An 8,701-nucleotide genomic window follows, 5' to 3' on the forward strand; every position below is an offset into this window, starting at 1 on the left:
TTGCTATGCTTTAGCTTACTGCATTCATCTCTTCTCTTCTCCTCTCTCTCTCTCTCTCTCTCTCTCTCTCTCTCTCTCTCTCTCTCTCTCTCTCTCTCTGTTTTTCAGAAATTCTTCTGGTACTTTAATGAGACACAGATCTCTAGACATAAATGTCCTGAGACAGCATGTCCCCTGGTGATGAGCAGGAATGTTCTAATAAACAGGAGACCTCTCCATACCAATAATTTGAGGGAGCAGCCTTGGGTAATTCCTATGTGGCATTGTATATTTTTTTCTATTTTCTTTCCTTAGGTTTATTTCTTAGTTTCAGAACCAGGGACAGCACAGGTCTTGAGGGCCTAATATGTTTTCATGAAGTTCCTTTCATTTTCTCAGAAAAAGTATGAGTTCTTTTTCTTATCTTGGTAACTTCCCTGGAAAATATTCTGGTTCATACATTGGAAAGAAATTGGCAATAAAAATTAAGGAACTGTTGGCAGTTGTGCCCATTTGATTAGGACAGAAAGGTGATTACATCTAATATTCTACTCATTTATTATTGTGGTTTTAAGGATAGCAAAGAAAGAGGAATGGAAAGAGTTGATTTGATTTTGCTCTTCCTAGATCTGACTCTTAACTGTTGCTGACAACACTAAATTCTTTTTTTTTTTTTCCAAAAAGTGCATTTGTCTCATGCGGAATAAATCCTGGTCTTTTCAATGTGAATTCTTCCCTACTTGTGACATCTTTTAGGTTAAAATCCGGGCACCTCTATGAATTATTCAAAGGATAAATCTATATCTGATCTGCCATTTATCCAAAGATTCTACTGTTATCCCTGCCATGTACTTTGTCCATCTTTTTATTGAGTTTTTATTCTTGTTTCTTATAGGAGTTTATTACATATTCATCACATTAACCATTCATTATTTTATAAATTACAAGTGTAATGAATATAAATAACATGTATTTTGTGCTCAATAAAGTTATTGTTCTGAGTTCTTTAGATGCATTTGCTTATTAAATTCTCAAAAACATCCTGTGGAAGAAGTATTAAAATAATTTCTACTTTACCAAAACAAAACAAAGGTTCAAAAGACATAGGTTAATAGCCTCATTTCTTGCAATAATTATGAAGCTAGTATTCCAACTGAAGCTCTTTAGTTCTATAGACTGCAGCTATGTCATCTCCATATTTTCAAGTTGTGACCAAGCTTAGTTTTACCTATGAGTGGACTAGAAATCCAAAATTTTGATGAAGTTCTTGAAAAGCAAATTTTCTTTAAGTTTTATCTTTTGGAAGTCTTGTTTACATACTCTTTCTCTAGTCAAAGTAAATTTATCTTAACATTTCTTTTATTACACAGCAAGCTTTGTGGGCTTATGTGCTGTGCAGTCCCACAGGACACTGCTCTCAGAAGGGTCCTATGCTTGGTTTAGTGCTTTGTGGTCACTATCTTGAAATTCTTAACATTTTTTTTAGAAAACAAGGGAAACCAGATTTTTATTTAGCAGTGAGTCCCATTGGTCTTATTTACTGGATATATAGTTTTTACTTTCTACCTTGAATCACAGACTTTTAGAAGTTACATTTGCATGTGCTGTGAATTGATCAGCCAGAATTGGCTCTATATTTTGTGGCTATTTTTGCCACAGATTTTTTATAACATCATATGTATATCTTGCCCAATTAGTTTATCGTCTTTATCTGAAAAATCTTCATAGAAAAGCTATTGTTTTGTTTAGCTCTCAGCAGCCTTTTCTTGAGCTCTGAGGAAGCTTACCTTTTTTTGAGCTACATGATCTTTCTTCTGGGCAAGGGACATTACAGAATGGTTCCACCTCTTCTTTTTAACTTCTCTTTTGGGCTTCTCTTTATAGACTGGATTCTCTTCTATAGCAGAATGGACTTTCTTATACACATCCTTTATCATGTCAGGGGTAACATTGTTCTTTATATACTGAGAGAATTGTTTTTTGTAAGCACCTTTATCTTCTTCCTTAGATAATGCAACATTCTGACCCATGATGTGCTTCCAATGTACTCCTTCATTGAATTCCTTGCTTTCAGAATCATATCCAAGGAATTGTTTGGGATAGATAAGCCCTTTAAGGCCCCACAAATTTTATTGCCAGTTGTAGTTCTGGCAAGGCCTGAATCCAAATATCAGGGGAAGGTACCAGTTTGAGCATCAGTGCTTTTCACATTGTATGCATCTCCAGTCACCTCCACTTGGCCTTCATAGATCTTGTCCATGCCAACCCTATTGAGAAGCCTGTGGGCCAGCAGCAAGCCAGTATAATATGATACAGCATAATTTGTTGGACCTACTTTCACACCATATTTTGGTAGTTCATGGGCATATGCTGCACAGACTATCGTATCCCCTTCTATATGGGCATTAGAAATGTGGCGAATGATATCTCTGTTAGTTACATGAACTATCATCCTGTGTTTGGGTGTGTTGTACTGATTTTTGTCCTATATCACCAAGTGTGTACAAGCACGGGAATCAGTTTTTCCCTCTCATCTTCTAAATTTCACTTGATATCTCTTAAAGTAGGCCTTATTCTTCCTTAAGATTTTTCAATTTGTTCTTTTTAGTTATATATGACAGTAGAGTGTATTTTGACATATTATACATACATGGAGTATAACTTCCCATTCTCTCAGTTGTACATGATGTGGAGTTACACTGTGTGTTCATATATGAACATAGGAAAGTTATGCCTGATTCATTCTACTGTCTTTCCCATTCCCATCTGCCCTTCATTTCCCTCACACACACACCCTTCCCCATGCAATCTGGTGATGGCCCCCTCCCCCCCACCTATTGTGAGTCAGCATCTTTATATCAGAGAGAGCATTCAGCCTTTGTTTTGGGGGAATTGGTTTATTTCACTTAGGATGATGATCTTCAGTTCCATTGGTTTACCAGCAAATGCCATAATTTCATTCTTCTTTATGGCAGAATAATGTTCCATTGTGCATATGTACCACATTTTTATCCATTCATCTGATGGGCAATTGGGTTGGTTCCATAGCTTAGCTATTATGAATTGAGCTGCTATAAGCATTGACATAGCCGCATCACTATAGTATGCTGATTTTAAGTCCTTTGGATGTAGATTGAGGAGTGGAATAGCTGGGTCAAATGGTGGTTCCATTCCATGTTTTCTGAGTTATCTCCATACTGCTTTCCATAGTGGTTGCATCAATTTGCAGTCCTACCAGCAATGAATGAGCGTACCTTTCCCTCTCATCCTCCCCAACACTTATTGCTATTTGTGTCCTTGATAACTGCCATTCTGACTGGAATGAGATGAAATCTCAGTGTAGTTTCTCCAATTGCTAGAGAAGTTGAACATTTTTTCATATATTTGTTTGCCAAATTGTATTTCTTCATTTCACTTTTGTGAAGTGTCTGTCCAGTTCCTTTGTTCATTTATTGATTGGGTTATTTGTGGGGGTTTTTTGGTGCTGTTTGAATTCTTTTTATATCATGGAGATTAATGCTTTACCTGAGGTGTGTGCGGCAGATTTTCTCCCATCCTGTAGGCTCTCTCTTCACATTCTTTATTGTTTCCTTTGCTGTAAAGACGTTTTTTATTTGATACCATCCCATTTGTTGATACTTGATTTTACTTCTTATGCTTTAGTACTCTTGTTGAGGAATTTGGTTCCTAAGCCAACATGATAGTGATCTGGGCCTTTAATGTAGACCTTATTCTTGACAACTTTAACAACCCCAATCCTGTGGAACAGAGACCCACATCTGTGGCTTGATACAGATATCTCACTATACAATATTCTGAGACATTCTAAAAATACATGGTCTGTTCCTAAGCTTTTAAATTATTTCCACTGACCAAGCTGTATTTTAGTTACTACAACTTTATTATGTTCTGGTAGAAAAGATATTAGAACTTGCTGTAGCTTAGGTCTGATCTTTTCTTTTGTAAACACATTGAAGAATTTTTATAGCTCATTTCCAAAACAATTTCAATGTTACAAATAATTTTCTTTATAGTAGATAAATCTGAGACCTGGGTAGAATATTCTGCATATGTCTGATCCTTATTCATTTTGAGATATTAACAGATTAGCAGACATATGATTTGCAAACATTGTCTCTAAATTTATAGGTTGCCTTTTCACTTTATTTCATTTTTGATATGTTTTTTAGTTTGATATTTTCCTAGTTTTTTGGGGGGTGGGAACTGGGTATTGAATTTAGGGGCACTAACCTCTGAATCACATTCCCAGCCCTATTGTGTATTTTATTTAGAGACAGGGTCTCACTGAGTTGCTTAGCATAGAGCTGAGGCTGCCTTTACATTTGGGAACCTCCTGTCTCAACCTCCCAAGCTGATGGGTTGAGCCACTGTGCTTAGCAGTCCTGCTTTTTTATTTGCTTTGTTGCCCATGTTTTTGGTATCATAGTTGAAAATTTCTGACAATATCAATGTCAAGAAGATTTTCTTTCTTCTAGGAATTTTAAAGGTTTCATGCCTCCTGTTTAAATCTTCATTTCAAGTCTAATAAGTGTCCATTTTCATCCTTTTATGTGACTATACAGTTTTCCCAACATCATTTACTGAAGAGACTATTCATTTCCCCTTGTTTATTCTTGGCATCCTTGTTGAAGTGTGACTTACTGTATATATTTGCACTTATTTGTTTAGGGAACCAGGGATTGAACTCAGGGACACTAGATCACTGAGCCACATCTCCAGACCTATTTTTTTGTATTTTATTTGGAGACAGGGTCTCCAAATTGCTTAGTATTTCACTTTTGTTGTGGCTGGCTTTGAACTCACAATCCTCCTGCCTCAGATTCCTGAACTGCTGGGATTACAGGTGTGTGCCACCATGCCTGGCTGCACTTATAATTTCTTCAAAATATCAACTCTTAGATTTGTTGATTTTATCCTGTGTTTTTCTTTTTTTTTCTATTTGATTTATTTTTACTCATTTTTATTATTTTAGCAATTGGCTGAAATAATAACTGCTCTTTGTATAGATTTTTTTTTGAACTGTAAAGTTAGATTATTTAATATCTTTTTATATTTTTTACTTTAGACTTTATTTTCAATTGACAAATGAAAATTGTGCATATTTATGTTGGGTAACAAAATGTTTTCAAATAAGTATACATAATGGGTGGCTTAATTCAACTAATTAACATTTATTTATTTATTTATTTATTTATTTATTTTTGTGGTGATATCACTTTGAATCTCCATTTAGTGATTTTCAAATGTATAATACATTGTTATTAACTATAGTCTCCATGTTTTACTATAGAACTCTTGAACTTATTCTTCCTACTTGAAATTTGTGTTCTTTGGCATTTCCCCAGTCACCTCCCAGTGATTCCTATCCCCAGGTAAGCATGTGCTATGTTTCCAAATATGAGTATGATCAGTCAGTATTTGCCTTTTGTGCCTGGTATATTTTACTTAGCATAACATCTTCTAGATTCAGCCATGTTGTCATAAATAAGAGTTTAAAAAATATCTTTAAGGTGAGTGGTATTCTATTGTGTATATATATGCTACATTTTCTTAAACATTCATCTACTGATGAATTTAGGTTGATTCCATTTCTTGGTTATTGTGAACTCATCAATGAACATGTGAGTATAGATATATCTCTTTGAAATAAATTTTGTTGCCTTTGGGCATATACTTATTAGCTGAATTGCAGGATTGAATGGTAGTTTTAGCTTTTATTTTTGAAGAACCTGCACACTGTTTTCTATAGTGGCTATTCTGATTTACATTCCTACTAACAGTGTACAAGGGTTCCTGTTTCTTGCAATACTTTCCAAAATTTTAATTTTTCTTCTTTTGGATAATAGCAGTTCTAATATTCTAAGTATGGAGTGATATCTCATTGTGGTTTCAAGTTGCATTTTTGTCATGATTAGTGACATTGAACAATTTTGTCTTTGAGAAATGTCTATTCCAGTGCTTTGATACTTTTTAAAGAGTATTATTTATTTTCTTGCTATTGTGTTCCTTCTATGTTTTAGATACTAACATTTTATCAAATGTTCAGACATTTCCCCCTGTTATATTGTTATATTTCTCTTCACTCTGCTTATTGCTTTCTTTGCTCTGCATAACTTTTTAATTTGATATAGTTTCACTTGTATTTTTATTTTTTGTTTTTGTTGCCTGTGCTTTTCGAGAGGCCATATGAAAAAAAAAATCATTGCCCAAATCAGTATGATTTCCTTTCCTCCTTTCTTCTAATTATTTCATAGGTTCATGTCTTACTTTAAAGTTCCCAATTAATTTAGCTCATTTTCATATACCTGGTGAGAAAAAAAGTTTAATTTCTTTAAATAAATAGTCATGTTCTGCATGAATATTTCCAATTTTTCCCACATCATTTATTGATGAGACCATTTCGTTGTCAAAAATCAAGTGATTGTAAATGTATGGATTTGTTTTTGGATTCTGTATTCCACCCCTTTGGTCTATGTGTCAGTTTTAATTCTAGTGTCATGATATTTTGAAAATCTGTTTTGCTTTCACAGATTAACAACAAAGAGAAATTTTGTTTCAGGATGAATCATAACTCAGGTTTCACTCATTCTTTTTTTTAATAACACGATTATTTTATTTATTTATTTTTATGTGGTTCTAAAGATCAAACCCATGGCCTTGTGCATACTAGATGTGCACTCTACTGCTAAGCCACAACCCCAGCCCATCACTCATTTTTAATAAATCTTTGGACTTAATGTTGATGCTGAAAAGAGTTAAGTATTAAGTGATAGCAATTCTATATATACAGCATTATTTTGGTGACATGAAGTCTTTATTTTGAACCATTTCTTAAAAGAATTGATGAATTTCTAATTCTCTCTCTTCTTTTATGTTCAATATCAGAGTCTATTTCTTCCTCCACTACTCTCTCTTTCCCAGAAAATCTATTTGGACAGTTATTTTAAGCATAAATATTGTACATATTTTTTGAATCCAGGGCTGATCTACCACTGAGCAACATCCATAGCCCTTTTAATTTTTTAGAAAATTTATTTTTTATTTTTTGGTACTGAGTATTTAACCCAGAGGTGCTTTACCAACAAGTCACATCCAAAGGTTTCCCCCACCCCCACTTCCCTTTTTGAGAAAAAGTAAAAGAAAGGTTTATTGTTTTGGTAGCAAAAGAAGCACAGAGGATTCTAGCACAGAGGCTGTGGTTCCGCCTATCTAGGGGAACAGGAGGTTTTTAGATAGGCTACATTCCATGTGTTTTCTGTCTGGAGTTGTAATTTTCTTGTTACTTTAGGAGATGTTAATTTCTGGAATCTTTGGTGCCATCTTCAAAGTCTGAATTACTTAATTCCTGTGGTGGGTGTGTGCTCAAGGACAGATAAATCTGCCTAGGATTCCACAAAAGATTATCATGTTTCCCCTGATATTAGGGAGGGGGAGAGATTAGGGAGAAGTAGGGAGAGATGAAGAAAAAAGAGACATGTCCTTTTAAAAATAAGTTTCAGTAGCAGAACAGCATTGATTAATTCAAACCATAAAGTGGACCACTGTCCCATTTCCCCATTGTCAATTTCTACATTCCATTTCTATGGAAAATTGTTGATGACATCTCCAAGCTGCTTCTTGTTGAGAGAGGTTGAAGTTGTGGGGGAATTGAACAGAAATCCTTATTCTCTCTCAGGTTGAGTGTGGACAGTTATATTTAACATCAGGGCTGTCCAAAGGTCCATGGTGACAGTTGGTGAGTAACTTGACAAGGCATGTTTACAGCAGGGATCATGCTAAGTCAACAATAAACAAGACATGAAAACATTACTTTTGGGAGGAAGAAGATGGCGGCAAGGGGAGTGCATTGCCCCCGTGTGCCGTGTCACTGTGTGGGAGTATGATGAGTCAGGACGGCTAAAGACTATCTTGTTAGGAATTTCCAGCAATAGTGGGGTGCTCCGGAACCTGGAGGAAGGATTTCCATCACACGAGGATCGGCTACGGGGACTCAAACGCGAGAGATTTGTTGCATGGAGGGTAACACTGCTTATTCAGCAAATCACCCCGCGGCTAGAGTCTGCAGCACTCGCTGGGAAACGAGGAGATAGCAGCGCAGGGATATAGCGCTGGAGTTTCTGCCAGCCATGCAAGCGCCGTACTCAGTGCTGAATTCTGGGTTCGAGATGGGGGAAGGAAGCGGTCCATCTCAGTTCTCCATACCGGTCAGACCACAGAGGAGGCCAGCGGCCACCATATTGGAGAGCTGACGTCACCATCCCTGTTTTCGAGTGACTGCAGCTCATTCAGCCATAGAACAGGTAATTTCAGGCTGCCATTCGCCTGCGGCTTGCAGACAGATTACTCAGGCTCAGTGCCTGAGTGCTTCTTGGAGCCTGCTCTTATCAGAGCATACACCAAGCACAGAGCGGCCGAGTTCCGGCTCCCGGAGTGGCCCTGGCCCAGGGCAAAGGAGCCCACGGAAACTGCTGCTTGGAGCCTGCTCTTATCAGAGCATACACCAAGCACGGAGCGGCTGAGTTCCGGCTCCCGGAGCTGCCCTGGCCCAGGGCTAAGGAGCCCACGGAAACTGCTTCTCGGTCCGGGTCCTGCTGAGGACTGGTCAGGAATCACCCGTTGCTTTGGTTACCCGGCAAAGGGAACGGAATGCTGCCATTCGCATAGGATACCAACATGGCAGAGATCTGATGTCATCAGAAAG

The 8,701-nt window shown here is 36.9% G+C and overlaps 1 pseudogene; it reads right to left on the reverse strand.

The window, feature by feature from the left end:
* Positions 1-1,724: 1,724 nt before the first annotated feature.
* Positions 1,725-5,474, reverse strand: LOC107160807 (annotated as a pseudogene).
* Between the last annotated feature and the right edge of the window lie 3,227 nt (positions 5,475-8,701).

The sequence above is a fragment of the Marmota marmota genome, unplaced genomic scaffold (assembly GCF_001458135.2).
Source record: "Marmota marmota marmota unplaced genomic scaffold, marMar, whole genome shotgun sequence".
NCBI lineage: Eukaryota > Metazoa > Chordata > Mammalia > Rodentia > Sciuridae > Marmota > Marmota marmota.